The following is a 23,369-nucleotide window of genomic DNA, read 5'->3' on the forward strand; positions in this document are numbered from 1 at the left end:
CCTCTTTTTTTTTTTCTCTTCTCTCCAAAGCCCCCCAGTACGTAGTTGTCTATTCTAGTTGTAGGTCCTTCTGACTGTGCTATGTGGGACGCCACCTCAGCATGGCTTGATGAGCAGCGTTAGGCCCACGCCCAGGATCCGAACCTGTGAAACCCTGGGCTGCCAAAGCGGAGTGCATGAACTGAACCACTCGGCCACGGGGCCGGCCCCCAGGTGTTATACATCCTATGGGCTTTGACGAATGTATAATGGCATGTATTCACCATTATAGTATCCAACAGGATAGTTTCACTGCCCTAAAAATCCTCGGTGCTCGGCCGATCCCTTCCCATCCCCCTAGCCCCTGGCAACCACTGATTTTTTTCTGTCTCCATAGTTTTGCCTTTTCCAGAATGTCATATAGTTGGAATCATACAGTATGTAGCATTTTCAGAGAAAAGCTTAATTTTTAGTAAACTTTCTATCTAAAAAAAGAAAAAAATGCATGCTTGATGTAGAAACATCCAAGTGCACCAAAGTATATGCGGTTTCCAGTGTGAACGAGTCTGGACAGCGACGCTAGGCTGCAGTAACAAAAAAGCCCTGAAATCTCAGTCGCTCGTAACACGTTCATTTCTCACGGACCACGGGGACTCCGCCCACCCCAGCACACGGCTGCAGAGTCCCTGCAGCCAGGGAAGAGCAAGAGAGTAGAAAACTCTCCTGCTTTTAAATACCTCTGCCCAGAAGGGGCACAGAGACACGTGCATCCTATGGCCGGACTAGTCGCTCAGCCCTAATCCAACCATGTGGAGACGAGGAAATGGAAGTGAGCATGACCGGCTCTGCCACAAACTGAAAGTTATCTCTGTGCCCGTCCCACTCTGCAGAGGTGACGGACTCCTGTTAACAGCTGGGCCAGTGTCCTTCTAGGCTGTCCTCTAATATATGCATATTTATGTGCATTACTCATACCTACTCTATTATACATTCACATGTCAGACATAAAACTTCTTTCACAAAAACAGGCCCATGATCTGCATGCAGTCTCGCAGTACGCTTTTTCACGTGACAGTTTATCTTGGACATCCATTCCAGTAGGGATGAGCTCAAACGTGATTTAACAACAAAACAGTGACATTAAATTACATTCTCTTTGGTGCTCCAAGCTCCTGGGTCACAGGGATGGCATTGCATTGCTGGCACCATTAATTCGGACTCTCCTGTTTACTAGGTGTTAAGCGACTCACCCCTCTTCCACCAACCCTGTGAGGTCAATGTCTTTATTATCTGGCTCCAGTATTCAGATGATGTAGCTGTCGCTCAGAGAGGTGAAGAGACATACTGTCTAAGGTCACACAGCTGGGAAGTGGCAGGAGGAGATCTGGGGGACTCCAAAATTTGGGTTTTCTCCTTCTTCTTGCCTATGGTGCATTTTCAAAGCCTCAGTGTCTAGCCCAGGCTTGGTCCATCGTGGGTGCTAAGTAGTTTATTGAATACACAGCTGAGAGGTGCCCGAAGACGGAATGGAACCCCCAAAACTCTATGGGAATGGCTGGAGGCGTCTACAACACTTGCTGCCGATGCCGGTCATTAGACTCTTAACTGCAACTGGTACTTGTATTCGGCTTCTGATGGTGCTGCAAGTTCCCGAGGACCTAAACCAGGTGTCTCCTCCTGAGCACATCCCACTCCCAACACACGAAAACTAGCAGAGTGTCGGAGGCACAGCAGGCATGCAATATCAGCTCTCCAAGTCAGGCCTTCCCACGTCTCCTGTCTAGATGATGCCAGCAGCCTCCCAACTGGTCCCTCTGATCCCCTTTGCTCCCCATAGGCTGTTCTCCACGCAGCAGCCAGAGGGACCCTTTGGAAGGTGAGTGAGAGCATCTCACTGTCCCGCTGGGAATCGCCAGGCTCCATCTCACTTCCGCTGAAATGCCCAATTCTACCTGGTGCTGTGCCCTGAGTCCACCTCCCCTGGCCTCTGCACCTGTCCCCTTGCCCACAGGCATCCTTCACTGCCCCAGGTCTCTGCTCAAAGGTCCCTTCCAGAGGCCTTTCTGACCCTACCTCTGTCTTCTCTGGCCCAGGGATCCTCAGCCTTGCACCAACTCCTTGTGATGGGAGCTCTCCTCTGCAGGGGAGGAGGTTGAGCGGCATCCCTGGCCCCTCCCTACCAGATGACAGTGGCACCCCCCACACCCAACAGCCACAACCAGAAATGTCTCCAGACATCCCCAAAGGTCCCCTGGGGGCAAAAGCACCCCCCCCATTGAGAACTTCTGCCCTAAGCGATTAGCATGTTCAGAGTGAGCTCTCAAGAAAGGTCCCTCAAATCTTTTCCAAGAGGCTAGTATAACCTCTAAAGAGGCATTTCTCTGTGCCTTTCTGGAAGCACCCAGACCACCGACCATGGCAGCCCTAGGAGAGACCACAGCCTGGTCCTCTGTTACACAGACTAGACTTTCTGAGCAGAGATCTGTGAGACTGACTTTCGGGGATGGAGGGGAAGCCCAGGTACTCTCTGTGCTTCCTAACTGGCCGTGGAAGGGGAGGTGGAGACGGGAAGCGGCAGTCGGTTTCACTGCAGCGTCTGGGATTCCTGCCCCGAGTTCTTCCTCAGAAACCGGCGGCTGCGGACAGGGGCGGCTGGGCTGAGGGGCGGGAAGCCGCTGGCCAGCTTCACCCTCTCTCTGGGGCTCCTGCAGGGCAAGGGGAGCGGATGTGAAGTTGTCCCTGTAGATATAATTAACAGCATTGTGGACAAGACCACAAGTTCAGAAGGAGCTTACAAAGGAGAAATTCATGCTGCAAATGGTGACACTTAAGCCAAAAGCAATAAAATGCATTCATCTGGGACACTGTCGCCCTGGGGTTTATGGCTTCCACAGGACAATCCAAGTCTGGGCTTCAGACCTCGTCATTCTGCCACACTGTGACCCCGAGGCAGGGCGCGCCATAAACAGACCGGGAGGCTGCTCTGTGTGCCCTCGCTGCGGGCTGGCTGCTCTGGGAAGAACACGCAGCCCTCAACAGGGAAATGCGATAACTATTCTGCTTCTTGGAATGATTTGCAGATTCATGCATTCAAACATTCTTCAGATGCTGACTGGTGGTATATGTCACCACGTTCCCGGTGGGATGCGACCTGGTGGTGGAAAACAGACAGCTCACTTAAACGCCAGTTCGGCCACTTACTAACCGTGTGACCTTGGGAAACTTACTTAACTTCTCTGAGCCGAAGTTTACTCACAGGTAAACCAGAGGTAAAAATACGTACCCCTGGGGCAGTGATGATTAAATGAGAGAATATATGTGAAGTGCTTAGCAGGGTAGCATCAGATGGGAAGTAGATACTGGCATTATTATTATTCTACGCCCAGAAAAATGTAAATAGCTCTATAATCCTTGGACACAGCGTGCAAAGGGACAGTGGTGGACAATAAGGCTGGTTGGTGGCTAGAGCAGCATCATTTCTGGCTAAGAGTATGTAGAAGTGTAACATTTTAGAGCACAAAGGAGTATTGGTGATTATTCTATTCAATGCTCACTTGACAAGCAAGGAAGCAACTCTGAAGTGGGCGGATATGGGGTGAAGTGACTTGTCCAAGGTCACAGGGAAAGTGAAGGGCAGGCCTGGGCGGCAGCTCTGGCTTCCTGACTCCCAGAGGCGCTTTTCTGTGGCCTTATCTACCACTGATGGGTGGAGGGAAGGGAGGGACCTCCTCCCTCCACGTAAACCAAGTGCGCGGTCACAGAGAGATGTCCCAAAGGTGTGGCTGGTGGAAAACTCAAGTTGACGTATAGCATTTTTAAGGAATGTTTCCATAGAGATGCATAGCAATCCCTTATGCAGACAGAAAACAATGATTCATTCAAACAGGACATGGGGAGCGAGTAGGGGTGGTGGCCTCCTCTCTTGGAGGGACGGACAGCAAGGCCAGGCCGGGCTCCCAGAAACCGGGGTTTAAAAGCCCACGTTCCAGAAGGGGCCTGAAATCTTCTGACAGTCATGTCCGTGGATACCATCCAGCCAGTGCGTAGTCACTGAACACACAGTGGGGCCTTCTGGCGCGGCCCTGGCTAAGTTGCTGACAGCACGACAGTCCCTCTCTTGAACAGCATTTCTGCCTGTATCAGTTTCCTCTCGCTGCTGTAAGGACCACAAACCTAGTGGCTTAAAATAACACAAGTTTATTATCTTACGTTCTGGAGGTCAGAAGTCTCAAACCAAGGTGTCAGCAGGACTGGTTCCTTCTGGAAGCTTCGGTGGGGGTAAGGGAGAGTATTGGTTTCCTTGTCTTTTTTTTTTTCTTGAGGAAGATTAGCCCTGAGCTAACATCTGCTGCACAGCATGGCTTGCCAAGCAGTGCCATGTCCGCACCTGGGATCCGAACAGGAGAATCCAGGGCTGCCGAAGTGGAATGTGTACACTTAACCGTTGCGCCACCAGGCCGGACCCTCCTTGCCTTTTTTGACTTCTGGCGGCCATCTGCATTCCTTGGCCTGTGCCACCTTCCTTGTGTCCCTCCAACCTCTTGTTTCCATCAGCACATCTCTTACGATGCCCACAGCACAGGTGCAGGCAGTCCTGGTCCTTAACTTCTCTGAGCCACTATTTCCTCATCAGAAAGATGGAGAGGGGGTGACGGGGAGAGGTCAGATGAAATATATGTAAATTCCGAGCATTGCACCCGGCGCACAGGAAGGACTCGAGAAAGGCTGCAGCTTTTACAAAAGCAGTGATTACTGTTACCGCCATCGCCATCATCTGACACCCTCCTTTCCATAACAGAGCTTGGGAGACACGAATAGAGAACAGCGACGTCTGCCTGGGGTGTCAGGAGAGACTCTGCAGAAGAGCCTGACCCCTGAGCAGATGCCTGTGAAGGAACCTGACCAACAGACAAGGGGAGAAGGGCCGTTCTGGACTGAGGCATCTGCACAGCGAAAGGTCTGGGTATCAGAAAGCATAAGGGGCGTCTGTAGCATGGCGAGTGCTCAAGTGGCCAGAGCAGTGGCTCAGGGGTCATTGCCAGCAGGTAGGACGGATGGGGATGGGCTGAAAAGTCTTTGGAGTCAGAGGGCTGGGTTCAGGTCTCACGGCTCCACCAAAGAGCTCAGCCCCTGGGGCGCCTTCTTGATCCTCTCCGCTTCCTCCTTCATAAGGAGTGGGTGGTCAGAGCCCCTCCCTCCCAGGGTGCAGCAGTCAAAGGCCGTTACGACTTGGGAGAGGCTGAAGAGGCCACTTGGAAGGGGCTCCACATCCCTGGCAAAGGACTTTGGATGCCGAAGAACCACTTTCTCCTCTCTTCCATCCTTTCCTCGACGCGCCCTGTTCTTTTCCCACGGCCAACAGGAAGTCTGAGCGCTGACCTTCCTAATCTTATGTTCTGTCACCATCCTCCTGCACTTAAAAATAATAGATTTTTTTCACAGGTGGAAAAGATGTTACGAGACCTTTGCTCGTCTATAAAACGTGGGTAATGATAGCATCGACCTCATGTGCTCTGAGGAGTCACGGAGAGAACGGGCGGAAGGTGTTTGCTATCATGTTGTGGGAGGTTAACAGCTTACGCTCCGCAGTCGGCCGGACGGAGCCCGAATTCTGGCTGTGTCAGTTACCAGCTCTGATTATGGACAAAAGACTTCACCTCTCTCAGCTGCAATTCCTCATCTACCAAATGAGGATGATAATGCCAACCGCAGACGTCCTTTGGGGGGGGTACTAAGAGAATGTCTAGGATGTGCTCATTAACTACTATTATTATAATTATTATATTATTATTAGTTATTATGCCCTTTCTACTTACATATGGGGAAGTTAGGCTCAGAGATGGGAGTGCCTTACCCAAGGTCACACAGCAGGTCGGTGCGATCTAGCACACAGGCAGCTTCCTGCAGGATCAGAGGTCCAGGCGACTTCCTGGCATGAGCTCCAGGGACTGGAACCTGAGGCGGGGCAAACACTTCCCCTTCGTAAGCTGTTTTCCTGTGTGAAGGGCAAGGTGGCACCCCCCCACCGCCGCCTACGAATCCGCCTCGGTGGCCGCCACCTCCCAGGACTGCCTAGCTCTGCCTGCTGAGGAATCAGATGGCACCAGCAGACGGTCTCGCCATGCGACTGGAGCCTGCTTCGCTCCCATCATTTATTTTGGACAGGACACAAGATGGGATATCAAAGGAATCAGCTACTGGTCAGAGGAAACGGCTAAGGGGCCAGAACGCCTCCTGGGGCTTCCAGGAGCAGAGGAAACAGCCCACGTGGATGGGAACTTGGCTCCCCCATTAATCCAACTTTATTAATTGAGACTTCATTCAAAGAGATACGAGGCAAACTAGTTTCTTGGTATAAAGCTTTTTACTAAAAAAAAAAACTTGGTTACATATACTTTTTTTAACTGAAGGTATTTATAGAATTAAAGTTAAGATTGGACAGTTTCGGGCAACAGTTGAGGCCACTGAAAGGAAAAGATAAGGACTCCTGGCTCCCCACATTCGAATGAGCCCACGGATGACCGTAAACGCATCTACTCAGGGTTTTACTTTTCCATGATGCTCTGGTGAATAATTGAGCTTTTCAGACCTCTCTGGAGCAGATGCTGGTGTGAATAAAGGCTGCCTTCGCTCAAGACAACATAAACACCCCCCAGTGCCCAGCCGACGGGCCCACAAGATGTCAGCTATTCTTCAGGCCACAGACACTATTGCAATTAGGACATGATTGTCCCCAATCTGCTTTGACAGCAAGAAAGCTTGAAGAGGAGGTTCCAGGGAGGGTGGCTCTTAGGCTCCACAGACGTGAGCGTTAGCCAGCTTCCATCCTGGGTGTGAGCGGCCAGGTCCCGACACTGACACTTTCCTTGGCAGGGAGGGCACAGTGGAAAGAACGACGACCTCAGTCAGGCTCAGGGGACCTAAGGTCAGGTCTCAGCTGCAGGCCCAAGTCCACCCTCAGTTTCCCCCTCTGTAAAATGGGCATCTCCAGGAGCCTGCTCTCCAAGTTTGGGTTTGATTTGGTTTTTATTAGACTCTAATTTTTAGAGCAGTTTGCGTTCACAGCAATATTGAACAGAAAGCACACAGAGTTCCCATTGACCCCCTGCCCCCACACATGCAGCCTCCCCATCCCCCACCGGAGTGGTACCTTTGTTGTAGTTGCTGAACCTGCACTGATGCGTCATTGTCACCCAAAGTCCATAGTTTACCTCAGGGCTCACTCTTGGTGGTGTACATTTTACAGGTTTGGACAAATGGATAATGACATGTATCCATCATCGTAGTATCACACAGAATAGTTTCACTGCCCGAAAAATCCTCTGTGCTCCACCTATGCACCCCGCAGCCCAGCCCCTGGCAACTCCTGATCTTTTCACTGTCTCCATAGTGTTGCCTTTTCCAGAATGTCATAGAGGTGGAACCTTCCAGAATGTAGTTTCAGATCGGTTTCTTTCACTTAGCAATAGGCATTGAAATTTCCTCCATGCCTTTTCATGGCTTGATCGCTCAGTTCTTTTTAGCACTGGATAATATCCCATTGTCCGGATGTCCACAGTTTATTTATCCATTCTCCTACTGAAGGACATCTTGCTTGCTTCCAGTTTTGGCCATTATGAAGAAAGCTGCTGGAAACAGCTGTGTGCAGGTTTTTGTGTCGAGATAAGTTTTTAACTCTCCAAGTTTTAAAACCAAACCAGCTATGGCTCAGATGAACAGCATCCTTTCAACAGCTTGCCGTGTACGGTAAGCCTGGAGGAATCAACTCTGGCATGTAAGTCGTATTGGTCGCTAGAACCTGAAAACACGTAGCTGAGAATATCAGGGCAACGGCTGAAGTGGAGACCAGAGGGGCTGGATTGTCTTTCTACCTATGGGAAACAGCAAGCTTTCGTTCAATCAGTTTTTCATAGCAAAATCAAAAGGTTATCGAGGAACCCCCCAACATCAATTACCATTGTTAGGATGACTAACAATAGAATTGCCCTCCGCTTCCACCTGTCTAGGATTCAAAAGTGCCTTTCAAATGCCAGTCCATCCATCATCACAGTAACCCTGGAAGCGTTCCATTAGGCAAAATCTGTATTATTTTCACCACTACAAAATATGGAGTGCCCTTCTCTTGGTGGAAAAAATAACTGAGCTATGGAGTGAAAAGAATGATGGAGAGAAAATGCTGGGGCGGTGTGAGCTCACGCGGAGTGTGGAGAAGTCCCAGGCGCTGAGCGCTGCTCCCAGGCCTCAGCTGGGGCGGGAAGTGCTGCTTTTGAAAGGGTCGGGGCCGGGAAACACCTTCTGGCGACCTGAGTACCACGGAGCCCCGGGAAACTCTTAGGTTCACTGAGTTTGAGTCTCCTGAAATAATATTATTTATTATTCTTGGCTGAACGGCTCACTTACTGGGCCGCTTGAGGGAGTCATGTAATCTCTCCACTTTTCTCGCTTGTAAAAGGGTTCATTGTATTTGCCCACCTTGTGGACGTGTGGGGTCGCTACAACAATTGATGGTGGAAGGGAAAGGCCCTTTAATCATTTGGTGGGCTGCCTCAGAAACCCTAACTGCATGCAGTGGACAGCTAAATGCCGTATGTGCATGCTTACGGTCCTGGCCAGCCATCACCAACTGATGATCGACTTCACAATCAGCACACTAGTGCCCAGGCTGGGGGCACCTGGGGCAGTGCAAGTCTGGGGTAAATGCATGGGCTTATGAGTCAAAAAGACCTGGGCTCAAATCCCAGCTCTGCCCCTTGCTGGCTGTGTGACCTTGGGTAAGTAGCCTAACCTCTCTAAGCCTCCATTTCCCGCTCCATGAACTGGGAAAACCCGGTCTCTTGGGGTTGCTGTAAGGATTAAATGAAGCACATTGCATAAAGTAGATGCTTGACAAAGGGCAGCAGTTATGAAGGCCTGTCATTTTCCATCAGGTCTTATGAATTTTATGCAGTTCCAAAATGTGTGGCACTTGTATCACTCACGGGAAACCAGAAGAGCGTTTTCAGCGGTACACACAAATGCTTAGATATGTGGAATTAGGAACCAATAGAAGGGGCACATCAAACTTGTGACTTTATGGCTGCTATTGATTAGAATGGGGCTAAGTTTTTAGAAAATGAGTGAACTTAAAAATTATAGTAAGTAGGGGGCTGGCCCAGTGGCGCAGCAGTTAAGTTCACAAGTTCTACTTCAGCAGCCCGGGGTTTGGCAGTTCGGATCCCGGGTGCGGACATGGCACTGCTTGGCAAAAGCAATGCTGTGGTAGGTGTCCCACATATAAAGTAGAGGAAGATGGGCACAGATGTTAGCTCAGGGCCAGTCTTCCTCAGCAACAAGAGGAGGATTGGTGGCGGATGTTAGCTCTGGGCTAATCTTCCTCAAAAAACAAAACAAAACAAAAATTATAGTAAGTAAATAATTGTACAGGTGGACACAGAGAGGGGAAAATTTTTTAAGGTGGTGCCTGAAAGACTTAAACCACAAATGGCTGACAGCATAGGAAGAAAAGGGCTGGGCTGGCAGCTGGATCTGATCTTAGGTTTACACCTGTCAGTCATGTGGCTGCCACCAGGCTCCTACATCCCTCTGAGCCTCAGTTTCCCCATGTGTGAAATGGGATAACAATACCTAGGAAGGCGACCATGAACTAAAAAAAATGAAAGCTCCTGGAAAACTGCAAAAGCACTATCCCACAGAAGAGGTTTGTTTGTTACCCCTAATGTGTGTTTGACGGGGAAATAATCTTCACTTAGCTGCCAGCTGATAAGACCATAACAAGGGTGAAGTTCAAAATCAAGGATGGTTCAACCCCCACCCTGCCGTTTGCCGTCCTGCAGCCTTCAGTGAGTTACTGAGAGTCTCTGGGCTTCAGTCTCTGCATCTGTATAAACGGGTTGATAATAACAATACTGTTTGCAGTTCAACTCAAAGGGCCGAAGAGGTCAACAATCCCCCCCAAAACAGACAAAGGCTGGGATGAAATAGTGTGGCAGAAGCTCTTCAGCACAGAAATATAATCTCAGTCTCACTCATAAGAGAAATGCTAATTAAAACCACACTAAGTATGATTTTTTTTCTCATCAAATTTGCAAAGATCAGGAGCCGGCCCAGCGACACAGCGGTTAAGTTCATGTGCTCCACTTCAGAGGCCCAGGGTAAACAGGTTCGGATCCCAGGTGTAGACCTACGCTGTGGCAGGTGCCCCAGATATAGAGTAGAGGACGATGGGCACGGATGTTAGCTCAGGGCCAGTCTTCCTCAGCAAAAAGAGGAGGGTTGGAGGTGGATGTTAGCTCAGGGCTAATCTTCCCACCAAAAATCTGCAAAGATCAGTTTGATAAAGCTGTACAGGAAGGTAAGGGGAGTAAATATGCCTTTATATTGACGACGGGGAGGAAAATTGCTACAAACTCTCTGGAGGGCAATTTACAGTTTCTCCCGAGTATAAAAGTACATATCCTTTGAGGTAGGTCTGATGTGATCACGGGGGTCCTTGTAAGAGGGCGGCAGGAGATCAGAGAGGAGAAGGCACTGTGCTGACAGAGCAGAGATTAGAGTAATGTTCTTTGAAACGGAGGAAGGGACCATAAGCCAAGGAATACAGGTGGCCACCGGAAGCTGAAAAGGACGAGAACCCACCTTCTTCTAGAGCCTGCAGAAGGAGCCTGGCCTGCCAACACCTTGCTTTTAGCCCAGTGAGATTGATTTCGGACTTCTGGTCTCCAGAACCATGAGAGAACAAATCTGTGTCATCTTAAGGCTCTTAGTTTGTGTCTAAGTGGCCACGGGAAACTAACACACACCCTTCCACTCGGCAATTCCGCTGCTAGGACTTCATCCTGCAGACACACTTGAACGGGCACAAAATGATGATGTACGAGGTTCTTCCTTGACATCCGCAGCTTGGTTATCCTGTCGATGAGCAGGCTCAGGCTGTGACTCCATGTGTCTGTGGGGCTCAGGTCAAACCAAGACCTGCCTCACCTTTCCTGTTCCCCCCGAACGAGCAGGATGGTACCTCTCCAGCGCGCCCATATTCAGCATTTAAATTACAGGGAGGTCTCCATCACCGCAGATTTCCAGCTGACACCCCCAGAGTCCAGCGCTGAGGGACTCCCTACTTATCTAATCCTGGGAGGGCCACGGTGAGCCCAGATGGGGCTCCTCTCCATCAACAAACACGGGACAGACACGGTTCTTTGTCTCCGGCGCTGAGCTAGTCTTTTTCCTGCCGTGTGAGAAATACGCCTGCGTGATGTATTAACGTCTTTCAAAAAGGGAGAAAGAGGAAGGTAAAATGAATGTATTTCCATGACTTCACGGGCGAGGCCCCATGCGGTCCTCAGCACTGCACAGGAGCTATTTTCAAACTAATGTGCATGAGATAAACCTACTCGATTGAAAAATCATCTGTTACGGGAGAGTGATGGGCAAGAAATCAGTGCTGGAGCTCTCGGCGTGCTTGATTGTGGTTATAAACATCCCCGGCTGCATCAGCAGAGATGCTGAGCGTCGACCATAAACCTTTTGCAGGGGACTCAGGAGGCAGGGCTGAGAAGGCAGGCTCACAACCTGGGCCCACTTCGCTTGGAGTGCTCCCAGGCTGCTAAACGCACCCAGCGATCTGCCAGGAGCAGGGGCAAACAAGAGAAGCCTTTCTCCATGCTGCCTCTCTGGCCCCTGCGAGAAAAGGGACGGGATAAGGAGGTGGGGATGGTGGAGCAGGAGCTGAATTCAACAAATGAAAGGGGCAGTAACTCTTGCCAGACCTGACGCTGTGCACCAGGCACACAGAAGTGTCTTCCTATGCTGAAGGAGCTTAGATGGACGTGGGGGTGCATCACGGACTTTAGAGCGAGAGACCTGCGTTCGAATCCTAGCTCTGTCACTTACACTCCTTTGTAGGGCTCTGTGCCAAACTGCGTGGCTTTGTAATCCTCAGTTTCCTCATCTATAAAATGGAGCTAATAATACCAATGTGTGGACTGCACGCTTTAGTGATAATGTATGGCAAGTGCCTGGCACAGAGTGGGCCCTGTGCAAATGGTAGCTGCTATTATTGCTGTAACAGTCTAGCGGAGAAAGATCCTTAAATGCAATGCGAAATCAAACAAGGAGGAAAATCACATCCAATCCCTGGGTTACATGGTTTGGACAGCGAGCGTCAGAAAATTCTCAGGAAGGAAAGTTTCCTGCTAAGACCTCTCACATTCCCTGGTCCATAAAAATCTCTCCCGTGCTTCCAAAGCCAGACAAGTGCTAGATTTCTTCAAGCCTGCCAGATGTGGCAGCGATTTGCCCTTCCTTTGCAGCTCCATTGCAATATCCACTCATTTGATGTTTGTAGAAATGAACAGCATCATTCCTTCTCTGACACCCAGGTAACTCGAAAACAGCAGGTGTGTAATAAACGATCAGAGAGTTTGAGCAGAGAGTGAAGGATGCCCCGGGTAGAGAAGCCAAGGAGGTGCTGGTGGACGTGGTGTGTACGTCTGTCAGAGAGGCTGGGCCATTATACATACCTGCCTCCTCTTCAGACACCAGCCACAAGTGGGATCCCCATGCCACCTGCCCATCTAACCAACTGGCTACAAAACCAAGGGGGTTCCTGTGACCCACTTAGGTTTGGTAATTCCCTAGGACAACTCACAGAACTCAGAAACACTATACTTACGATTATCATTTCATTGTAAAGGACACACATCAGGACCAGCCAGAGGAAGAGACACACAGGGTGAGGTCTGGGAGGGTTCTGAACATGGAGCTTCTGTGCCCTCTCACCAGAGACTCTGGATGGGTCACCTCCCAGCATGTTGGTGTGTTCACCAACCAGGAAGCTCCACTGAGCCTCAGTGTGCAGGGTTTTTATTGGGATTTCATTACGTAAGCACGATTGATTGATCATTGGCCATGTCATTGAACTCAGTCTCCAGCCCCCATCCCCTCCCCAGAGGTCAGATTGGCTCCAAGTTCCAAAGCTCTCATAGTGTCTCTGGTCTTCCTGATAGACTGGCCCCATCCTAGTCAGATCCTCTCTTAGCATAAACTCAGGTGTGATCCAAGAGGCCCATAAATTAACGAAGACACTCCTATTACACGTGAAATTCCAAGGATTTAGGGTCTCATTTCCAGGAACCAGAGGTAAAGGCCAAATTCTTTATTATGCAACAGATGTAAAGTAGGGGAGGTCAAGAATGTGCTGGAACACCATAAAGATGGACTGAAACCTGTGACCATTCTTGTTGCCTCTGGTATTTGTGTCCTGAAGAAGCTGGACCCTTTGTCACGGAGCTGAACACACACACCTGGCCCAGGAGCTGGTGTCGCTGAAGGAGGATCCAGGAGAAGGTGGGACAGCTGCAGGCCTGGCCCCGGCCCCAAGCCAACAAGGTGAGCCAGCAAATAAGCAACACTAAGTGTGAGCTGCCAACAGCTGCTAATTCACTCCCACCCTCCACATCTCCCACAGGGATCTCTCTTTGGCACCCTCATCAGACGCATACAAGGGAGGGAATTCTGGGAAATGCAGGTGACCCCATCCAAGGTGACACATGACAAAGCCACCGTGTACATGGGCATAGTAGAAGCCCAGACCAAAGCAAGGCCGACCCTAACGATAGTGGAGAAGGAGAGAATTAAGCAGCAGTAGGAAACATGCTTCCAGAACAACCGTACAGCCTATCGCTCTGGGATAACACTGACCACTCCTTTGGTCTTTTTAGAGAACATAGACACCCTGGGAGGAGAAGGCATCAAGACACAGACCACAGGGTCTTGGGGGTTTCCAGCCCTTTCTCTGCTTCTAACTTGTTTTCTCTTCCTTGACTGACTCAAACTCTCAATGCGGCAAAGCAGACTGGCTGCCTATGGTTGGCAGAATCCAGTTGTTTTTTGGACTGTGTTTCTATAGGAGCCAAAGGCAGACCCAGAAGCCGTCCAGTTGATGGCTTTGCACCTCCCTCACTGAACCCACCTACCGTGCCCATGAAGGGCTTCGTGGTACCACGGGCTGGAGGCAGCCCAGGAGCCTTGCTTCCTGCAGGCAGCCAGGAATGATGGGGCCTCTCCTGCCACCTCCTTCAGCCTGCCCCTCAGCATCTCACAGCCTGTTATCACTTCTGTCAGAGAGGAGTTGAAACTCAAAGTAACCCACTGAACCACCTGGAAGCCCATTTAGAGAAAAGGATGGAAGGGAGCTGGGAGATTGGAGTTAAAATGATGACTCGCGTTATCAGTTCCTTTCAGTTATTCATTCACAACATATATGGGGATTAATAAGATATGCAAGGGAAGTAGATGCAGAAGAATATTCTGGATAACTGGTAAGCTACTAAGGAGCAGGTCGTTAGATCCTATATGTCCTCAGTTTCCCAGGAATTGTTTAATTTCAAAACTCCATCCCATTACTGGGTGAAATATCTTTATTTTTGCTTAGAGAAACATGGTCGAAATACCCTACAGACCAGAAGCCAGCACCTCAGCAGTCATCTTGATTCTTCTCTCTCTCTCCCCCGACATCCCAGCCATTAACAAGGCCTACAGGTGCCACCTCTGTATCGCATCTCAAGCCCGCTTGCGGCTCCTTCTCCGCGTCCACAGCACCACGTTGGTCCAAACTCCATCCGCTCCTCCTGCATCATTGTGATGGCTTCCCAATGGCTCCAGGTAGCCTTCCTCTGGTGACATGTTCTTGGATTATGACATATTCTTGGCTGCCTTCTTGGAACAAGGAATTCCTGTCATGGGAGTCCCACCTCGATGTTTTAGAAATCGGAATGCAAACTCCCAGGCCCCTCTGTGGACATGTGACCCAGAACGCACGCACTGGCCACCCCCCATGTAGCGAGCCTCCAGGTCTCTGAGAGGTGACATTGGCGCTGGGGCAGCAGCATCGTGGCAGGCTGCACTGCTGGCCTCTGGTGCTCAGCAGCAGCACTGGCCCTGGGGGTTTAAGCATCGGGCCCCTTGGCAGGCACCGTTCTGAAGACTGCCCTTGGAAGCTTCATTTCAAGTCTGGTTCTCTTCAGTCCTCCTAGTAACTTTGGAGTGACCTCATATCATTTGATAAATAAGTCTCTTTTCAGCTTAAAGCAGCCAGAGTGGATGCTGTTGTTTTCCCTCAGAACTGACTAACACACCTCTCTTCAGTCTGTTCTCCAGTCAGCAGTCAAAATCAGCTATTAAAAACTGAAATCGAGTCGCACCGCTCGCCTCCTGGGAAGGCCGCCTACCACAGGGATCTTGCTGGACTCTCCCCCCTCCTCCCATCTCACGCTGCCTCTCGCTCTCTCCGCTCCAGTCCCGCTCGCTCTCACACAGCAGGTTCTTCCCCAGCGCCACACTCTGCACCAACCCTTCCCTCCGCCTGGCGGGTTTTCCCATCAGCCCTTCCCGTACTTGACCCCTGGATGGCACCTTCAATGCCACCTCTTCAAAAAGGCATGCTTGGACCACCCGGGAGCCAAAGAGCATGCCTCCCTCATTACGCTCCATCTTCCCACACTTTATTTCCTTCAGACGATGCACCCACGCTGCTTGTTTACTTGTTTATTGCTGTATTGTGTTATTGTTTCCTGTATTACTTGTCGTCTTGTTTAGTGACCATCTCCTGCACTAGAGTATAGACTCTCTGAGGGCAGAGATGGTGTTTTCTCATAAACACAGGGTCCCCAGACCTAATACAACCCCTGCTCCATTGTAAGAAGTCCACCGATCTTAGTTGAATGAATGAATTACCATGACTGTTAGCATTTATCCGGCATCTATGTGCTAGGACTATTTTAAGCACCTCACAACACCCCTATGAGGTGGGTACTAGTATCCTTCCTGTTTTACAGATGAGAAAAATTGAGCACAGAAAGGTTAAGTAATTTGCCCAAAGGCACACAGCTAGTAAATGAGAGAGTGGAATTTGTACCTAGACAGTCTAACTTGAGAATTGATGGTTTTCAACTAGAGCTGCCCCAAAGGAAGGAAGGAAGCAAGGGAGGGAGGGAGGAAATAAAATAGTGAGTGAAAAGTACTATACAAGTCCAGTATTTCCAGAAGCAGGGCCATTTCTAGAGATCCCTTCGGTCCTAGGACTCCATGACTTAGTTGCGTGGACGCCGACTGGGGCTGCTGCACACAGGAGCGTGTGCACTCCGGAGCTCTTGGATATTTACAATCCCCCTGCCAGATACGGGTAAATATTATTGCAGCCACATCTCACAAGGGAATTGGTGTTTCAAACGCAGAGTCACCGATCTCTTACTGTGTGCTGAACCACAAGACCTGTGCGAAACTCAGAGATCCCCAGGGGGAGAAAAGTTCGAGCTTACCCACGTAAACCCTGCAGGAGCAACTGGGCTGGTCAATATGTCTAGACTGGGGCCAGGGAGCCCTCCGAGACATCTCGTGCCATGTCCTGAGCACAGTCAAATTCAGCCTTCCGCCACTGACCCTCTCAGCCACCCCCCAAACCTTTTATGGACTGAATTCTGAACGAGCCAAAGTGCAACAGTCGAAAACAGCAACATGTCATCAGATTGTGTTATGAAGAGTAGAATCTCCATGCCTGGGTCTCTTCTGAGTATCTAGAATGATCACGATGGAGAGAGGGTGGAGACCACAATTATACTCTGCCCAGGCACCTACAGAGAGAATGGATGAGAGATGACGTCGACTAGAAGATTTCTGACTTGATGGTTTTAAAGATGAATAAAGGGGTGTGCGTAAAAATATTGAGTGTTTTCCCTGAGAGCTGAGATTCTGAGTGACCTCTGTTTTGCTCCTTATATTTATATTCTCTGTCTATTTACATTCTCTTTATATTCTTCTTCATTTTCTGAGTTTGTTGGTATTCTTTGTTGGTGAGCATGTTCTAATTGTTTTTATAGTCAGAAAAAATAATAACAAACTTGATTTTCGAACAAGTAACCCAAGGCGGGGGGGGGGGGGGGTGCGGCGATAGCTAATTCTGGACATCTAGCCATGTGGCAATCTTGCCATTCAGTGAGCTCTATAGAGCCCTGAGGCGAAAAGGCAGGGTGGGGGGATGCAGAGCATTGCCAAAGAGAGTGGAGGGGAGACTGAGGCACATGCCTGGAGATCAAAGGACCCAGGGAACGGAAGGAATTAATCTGGAGGGTTTAGGGCCAAAGTAGGGCACGAGGCTCACCCATTTTTAGCAGCGACAATCCCGTGTCCCGGGACACCCTCAGTCCCAGGCACACGAGGACAGTCAGTCACCCCACCAGGGAGCGGGGGTGGTGATGTCAAGAGATAGCAAAGTTAGAAGCAGCTGTTATGCCCTGTGACTTTGATCTGTCACCTTCGAGAACATTCAGAATCCTTTAATAAAATGGCTCGTCCGAGAGGCCTGGTCTTTCTCATTCCCGAGAGGCCCCGTTCATTTCCTGAGAGATGACTTTATTCTCCATTTGTTTTCACAGTGGTCTCTTTAAAGTCTCAGCTGTTCCAGGGAGAGTAAATAGGTTTTAAAATTAATTATCAATTAAAGGGAGGTTAATTGGCACCAGGCTAGCCATCTATTTCGTCTGTAACTGAGTCCACCCCACCCTCTCTCCAGAACCCAAAGACCCACGCCAGGGCCAGTAAACTCCCACAGTGGAAGCTGCTCATGCGTGACCCAGGGACTAACAAAAATAATTCTCAGCATTTACGCTGTATCTTTCCCCTGTTGGAAGGTGAATTCTGTGGTTATTTTGATTTTCCAGTTCATCAGTATGGGAGCCAGCCTTCCAGGTGGGCTTACCAAATTAAAAAAAAAGCGGCTTGCAAATATTTTATTGGCATAAAGATTTTTCACCAGTCCCCATGCACTTAGGGAAATTGCCATGACAGAGTAAATGAGAGAAGCAAGCCGGTAAAGGAATAGCCCATTTGTCACGGGCGTGTATTTCCCCCCGAAATTAACATCTCGCACACCTCCTCCTGTCCTGATTTCCTTTAAGCTTGGTCTGATTTCTTCTAAGCTCTTGAAATGTGTTCCTGTGCCTTCCTGGCTCCTATTGGAAGGCACAGGATCCCTTCAGGTGGGGAGAAGGCTGCGGTTTGGGTTAATAATGATCCTTTGCTGAATTCCACGGCTTCATCTGACCTCATCATTAATGAATATTTATAGAAAGCCAATAGGGAGCACTTGCAAATTGAGTTCAGACCAGACAGGTGAGCATTTGCAACAAGACGATTACGTCATCTGGGGTTATGATGGGCATGCACAGGAAAACATGCCAGATTACAACCAGGACCCAAGAGAACGGGGGCCAGCTCTTCTCTGCATTCTGTCACTGACCCGGAGTGCCTTAAAAATGCAGAAAACAGGACTTGCAAAAGCTGCGCGTCATTTGGGTGTTCCGGGAATATCAACTGATGACTTGAAACAGGGCAAATCTCTTGGGAGTCGGTGTAGTGCGAGATTTGTTAGCGTTTGGCGAAAATGCACTTGGGCACTGCCCTATAAACACAGCCATGCTCCCCGCCACCCTCTTACCTCCCACCCTTCTGGGTTAGGCTCAGAAGGGTCGGACACACTCACCAGTGCTGCTGGGTGACACGGGGGCTGTCACCGGCCACATAGGCCAAGCATGTTCAACTTCTCGAAGCACCTGAGTGCCTCTCAGCCACCATGTCAGGCACAGGGGGCTGGGATTAGCCCCACTAAGCAGAGGACGATGCTGAGACAGAGGGGAGAGGGACTAAGGGATTGGGGACGGGGACCAGGCACACTGGAGAGGTGGGAGGAAAAGCCATGGTCATTTCCTGACCCCCGGCTGCAGTTCTGTCTGTGGCTCCCGACGGGGGGCATCCACTCTTGTTACTTTCTCTCCCTCCTCCCTTCTGCGTGTCAAGGTCCATTTCTTTTCCTTCCTCTTTTCTTCCTTGTGTCTCTCAAACTGGGATTTCTCAACCACAGCACTACTGATATTTGGGTATTCTTTGTCGTAGGGGGCTGTGCTGTGCAATCTAGGGTGGCCTCTACCCTCTAGATGCTAGTGGCAGCCCCCAACTAAGCTGTAACAAGCAAACATGTCTCCAGACGCTGCCACGTGCTCCCTGGGGGGCAGAAGTTCCCTTGTTGGGAACCACTATCTTAGACTGAAGGCTGTTAGTGCAGCATGCTGGGGACACTGAAGCCTAAATCCTGCTCCTCATCCTTGATGCCCCTCATCCTTGACGCCCCTCATCCTTGACGCCCCTCATCCTTGACGCTCCTCATCCCTTGACGCTCCTCATCCCTTGACGCTCCTCATTCTTGATGCTCCTCATCCTTGACACTCCTCATCCTTGACGCTCCTCATCCCTTGATGCCCCTCATCCCTTGACGCCCCTCATCCTTGACGCCCCTCATCCCTTGACGCACCTCATCCTTGATGCTCCTCATCCTTGACGCCCCTCATCCTTGACGCTCCTCATCCTTGACGCTCCTCATCCTTGACACTCCTCATTCTTGATGCTCCTCATCCTTGACGCTCCTCATCCCTTGACGCTCCTCATCCTTGACGCTCCTCATCCTTGCTGCTCCTCATCCTTGATGCTCCTCATCCCTTGATGCTCCTCAAGCCCCGAAGGCTACACATCTGGCTGTCATTTCTAGATCCCACACCATCCTCCAAAGTCTCTCCAGGATGTACCACCTCGTTTCTCCAGTTTCCTCTTCTCCTCAGATGACACTGGTTTATAACTTTCTCCATAAACACGGTGACCATAAAATTTCTCATCCAAACCCAGATCCTTCCGAGAGTGGAAAGGTGCACCATTACTAATTTCACTGGGACAATAGGTGTAAACCGAGACTGTCCTGGGCAAACGGGGTCAATGGTCACCATAACACAAGCCTCTTCTTTAAGGGAAGGATGCACTGGTTGTGTGGTTAACGTCTGACAGAGGGACTTCCCAACGTCATGCGCACCTTTCCAAGTCTCCAGCTTTGCACACCTGGGTTGTGTTCTCCAGATTATTCTTCAGAGGAACCGCCCCCTGAGGGAGGTACAGGAAACAGACGAGGACTAGAATTTTAATAAAGGAGCTAGGCTAACCCATGTCCATAGCAGCCCTGTTCACAATTGCCCAAAGGTGGAAGCACCCCAGTGTCCATCCACAGGCGAAGGGATAAACAAAATGTGGTCTCTCCATCCAATGGAATATTCTCCAGTCATTAAAAAGGAGAGGAATTCTGAGACATGTTGTAACATGGTTGAACCTTGAGGATATTATGCTAAGTGAAACAAGCCCGTCACAAAAGGACGAACACTACACGATTCCACTTACATGAGGCTCTCAGAGCAGTTAAATTCCTAGTGATGGAAAGTAGAATGGTGGCTAGCAGGGGCTGGGGGAGGGGGAACAGGGAGTCAGAGTTTCGTGGGTATGCGGTTTCAGCTTTGCAAAATGAAAAGAGATCTGTGGAGGGCTGCTGGTGATGGTTGTACAACAATGAGAAGGTACTTAGTGTCATTAAACCGTACACTGAAAAGTGGTCAAGATGGTAAATTTTATGTATGTATATTTACCACAACTAAAAATAACACTATAAAGTGATTTAAAGAAAAAAGGAACTAGAGCTGTGTTCAACAGGGAAATGCCATGGATGTGGCAAAAGCGCCGGGTTGGGTATCTGGATCCTTGTCTGTGTTATCGTTTTTATTCCCGTCCAGCACAGAGGGAGGAGAGCGCATGGACATAGCTTCGCTTATCCTAAGAGAGAAGTTCGCTGCCCTAGGCTTGAGGAGCCCCACTTATCAGCAAGAGCCTTGGAGAGCGCTCCCTATTTCTCAATCCTCCTGCTCTCACCCCGGCCCCGGCCCCCATTTTTCTAAACCCCTCGTTGTCATAACCCAAGCAGCTAATAGAAATAGCAATGTCCTGGGGCTGGCCCCGTGGCCGAGTGGTTAAGTTCCCGCACTCTGCTGCAGGTGGCCCAATGTTTCGTTGGTTCGAATCCTGGGCGCGGACACGGCATGGCTCATCAAACCACGCTGAGGCAGCGTCCACATGCCACAACTAGAAGGACCCACAACAAAGAATATACAACTATGTACCTGGGGGGCTTTGGGGAGAAAAAGGAAAAAAATAAAATCTTCAAAAAAAAAAAAAAAAGAAAAAGAAATAGCAACGTCCTCCTTGCGTGTCTCTGTGTAGCGTCCCTGCAGTCTCTTGCTTGCAACGATTTTCTTGAGAGACTATTTTTAATTCCCCCATTAGCAGAAAGAGAGACCACAGCTTCCACCACCGGCAACCTCCCACTCCGCCCAGCCCAGCCCATTGACTCCTCCAAATGAGAAGAACCAGACCCATGTGTTCGGATCTGCCACTGCGAGTCGTCAGCAGAGGCTCAGCTGTCACCTTCTCAATGGGCTCCATGCAAACCCCCCGCCCCAGCCTGTGCAGGTCAGTGGCCAGACCAGTTCCCCCAGGGCTTTGAGAGGAATTCGCCATAAATGGAGTTAATCTGCACGATCCAGAAGATGAACACCAAAGGGCTCATAGAAGCAGCAGGGTGCGGCACTGGGAAACCTTGTGCTCCAGGATGCTCGCAAGGAAGGGGCCCCGGTCAGTGATTGGAAGTGGCTTTGAAGTGGCCATGAGGCGCAGAGTGCAATGGGTCATGAAGTGTATACACAACGGGTACAGGCTCAGTTAACAGGGTGGAAAGATGGCGGGTTTTCCAGATTTCTTAAGTGCTCTCTACTTACCCTCCAGAAGGAAGAATGAGTGAACTGGACGGCTGATGATTGTGAACGAGGCATCTATTGGGGGGGGGAGGGGGCGGGGTGCATGTGCTGGTGCGTATGGAAGGGTCTAGAGTCATCTTAAGATTTCGGGCTGGAGCGAGACGGCCCGCTGCTCTCTCTGCTGAGCCCTGAGTCTGTCTCCAACAGCTGGTCAGAGCTGGTGAGTCTGGGGAACAAATATTGGCATAGCTTTTATTTTGAGCAAAGTCAGGCTATTTCATCTTCCCCCAGGCTCCTTGGGAAAATATTTTCCAGGAGCCGAACTATTTCCAGACACAAAACAAAACCTGTTCATCTCGCTGGGAGTTAAATATGGAGGGAGTTTAGCACGTTCCCATAAATATTCATTAATTTAACAAAATGATCTGACCGCGGACGAGGCACTGTGCTAGATAGCTCTGTGGATATCAAGATAAGAGCGTTTTAAAATAACACACTTTTAGATAAAAAATACCTTGTATTTAAACACCACTGTATCTTCCCCGATTTAAGACAGAGTATAGCTAACGGCCCAGGGCGGCAAGCGGGAATAGGACTTTCTTTCCCTGGATGTCAGGAACGGCCTTTCTGTTGGATGTCACTTCTGCTCACTATGTTTCTTGGAGCGGAGGTAAACATGAAGGCCGACGGAGTTTTACAAATATTTGTTCTTTGGTTAATATTAATGTATGTTCGTGTTTACTCGAATTTTCAAGTCGACTCTGCATTGGTACTCGTGGCTGCAAATGAACGAGCAGCCAAACTGGGAAGAGAATGAGAAGTAGGTGCGAGGTTCCCCGTAACTATTGTCAGAGCCCTGAAATGCTGTCCTGGGGTTTCTTTTTGCCGTTTTTCATCTTGACCTCCATTTATAAGCCCCGATATTAAGGATGGAGAGAAGCTGGCCTTTACTAAGCTCTCTTATGTAAGTGCTTGCGATTCAGGCCTCGTTTCATGACCTGCCTTAGCCCTGGAGCCGCCTTCGAGAGAGGGAATTCTCGTCCCCATTTTACAGGCTGGGGAAACGGGCTCAGAAAGGAAGTCACGCGCCACAGTCAAATGATTTGAGCCCCAGTCTGTCTGGCTCCGAAGCTTTCCATAACTGTGCAAATAAACGAAAAGACACTCTTCCCTTCATGAAGCACGGAAATGGGGAAAATAAATGAAATCAGAGTGAGTTTTCCCCAGTGCCTTATAAAAGTTTCTTTTTCAGATCGTTAATCACTTGATAGAGAATAGGGAAGGGACAGGGAAACTGAGGGCTCAAGTACCCAAAGCCACTGCGGGTGAAGACGAAGCGTCACTTAAATCATAATGCTGACCAGTGAGAAAATACAGCTCCATTTGAAACGTTTGATCAACGCCCAACTTTTAGTAAACTCACTTGTAGCATAAGTTAAAACAGACCAACAAGGGCAGAGAAGCAGGGGGTGTGTTGGGAAGAGGAGGGCCTTTGGAGTCAGACGATCAGAGATCCGAATGCCTTCTGCTACTTATAAGCTGTGTGACCTTAGGCAAACTGCTTAACCTCTCTGAGTTTCAGTGTCCTCATTTATGAATTGAAGGGAATAACACTCACTTCAGCAGGATTACTGTGAACTTCAAAGAGGATAAAATACACAAAACATCTATCCCATTGGGGATAATCAATAAATAGCCATTTAATTCTCTTCTTTTTCA

The 23,369-nt window shown here is 49.6% G+C and overlaps 1 long non-coding RNA gene across 2 annotated transcripts; it reads left to right on the forward strand.

Annotated features, from left to right (window-relative positions):
* The first annotated feature begins 2,591 nt into the window (after window positions 1–2,591).
* Window positions 2,592–16,690, forward strand: LOC139045926 (uncharacterized). 2 transcript variants are annotated; one of them, XR_011505370.1, is made up of 3 exons: window positions 2,592–3,237; window positions 13,244–13,365; window positions 16,212–16,690. It is a non-coding gene; the product is annotated as an uncharacterized lncRNA (long non-coding RNA). The 2 variants fall into 2 exon arrangements; XR_011505369.1 differs by having other exon boundaries at window positions 2,604–3,237; window positions 14,411–16,690.
* Window positions 16,691–23,369: the final 6,679 nt, after the last annotated feature.

This window comes from Equus asinus, chromosome 8 (genome assembly GCF_041296235.1).
Source record: "Equus asinus isolate D_3611 breed Donkey chromosome 8, EquAss-T2T_v2, whole genome shotgun sequence".
Taxonomy (NCBI): Eukaryota; Metazoa; Chordata; class Mammalia; order Perissodactyla; family Equidae; genus Equus; species Equus asinus.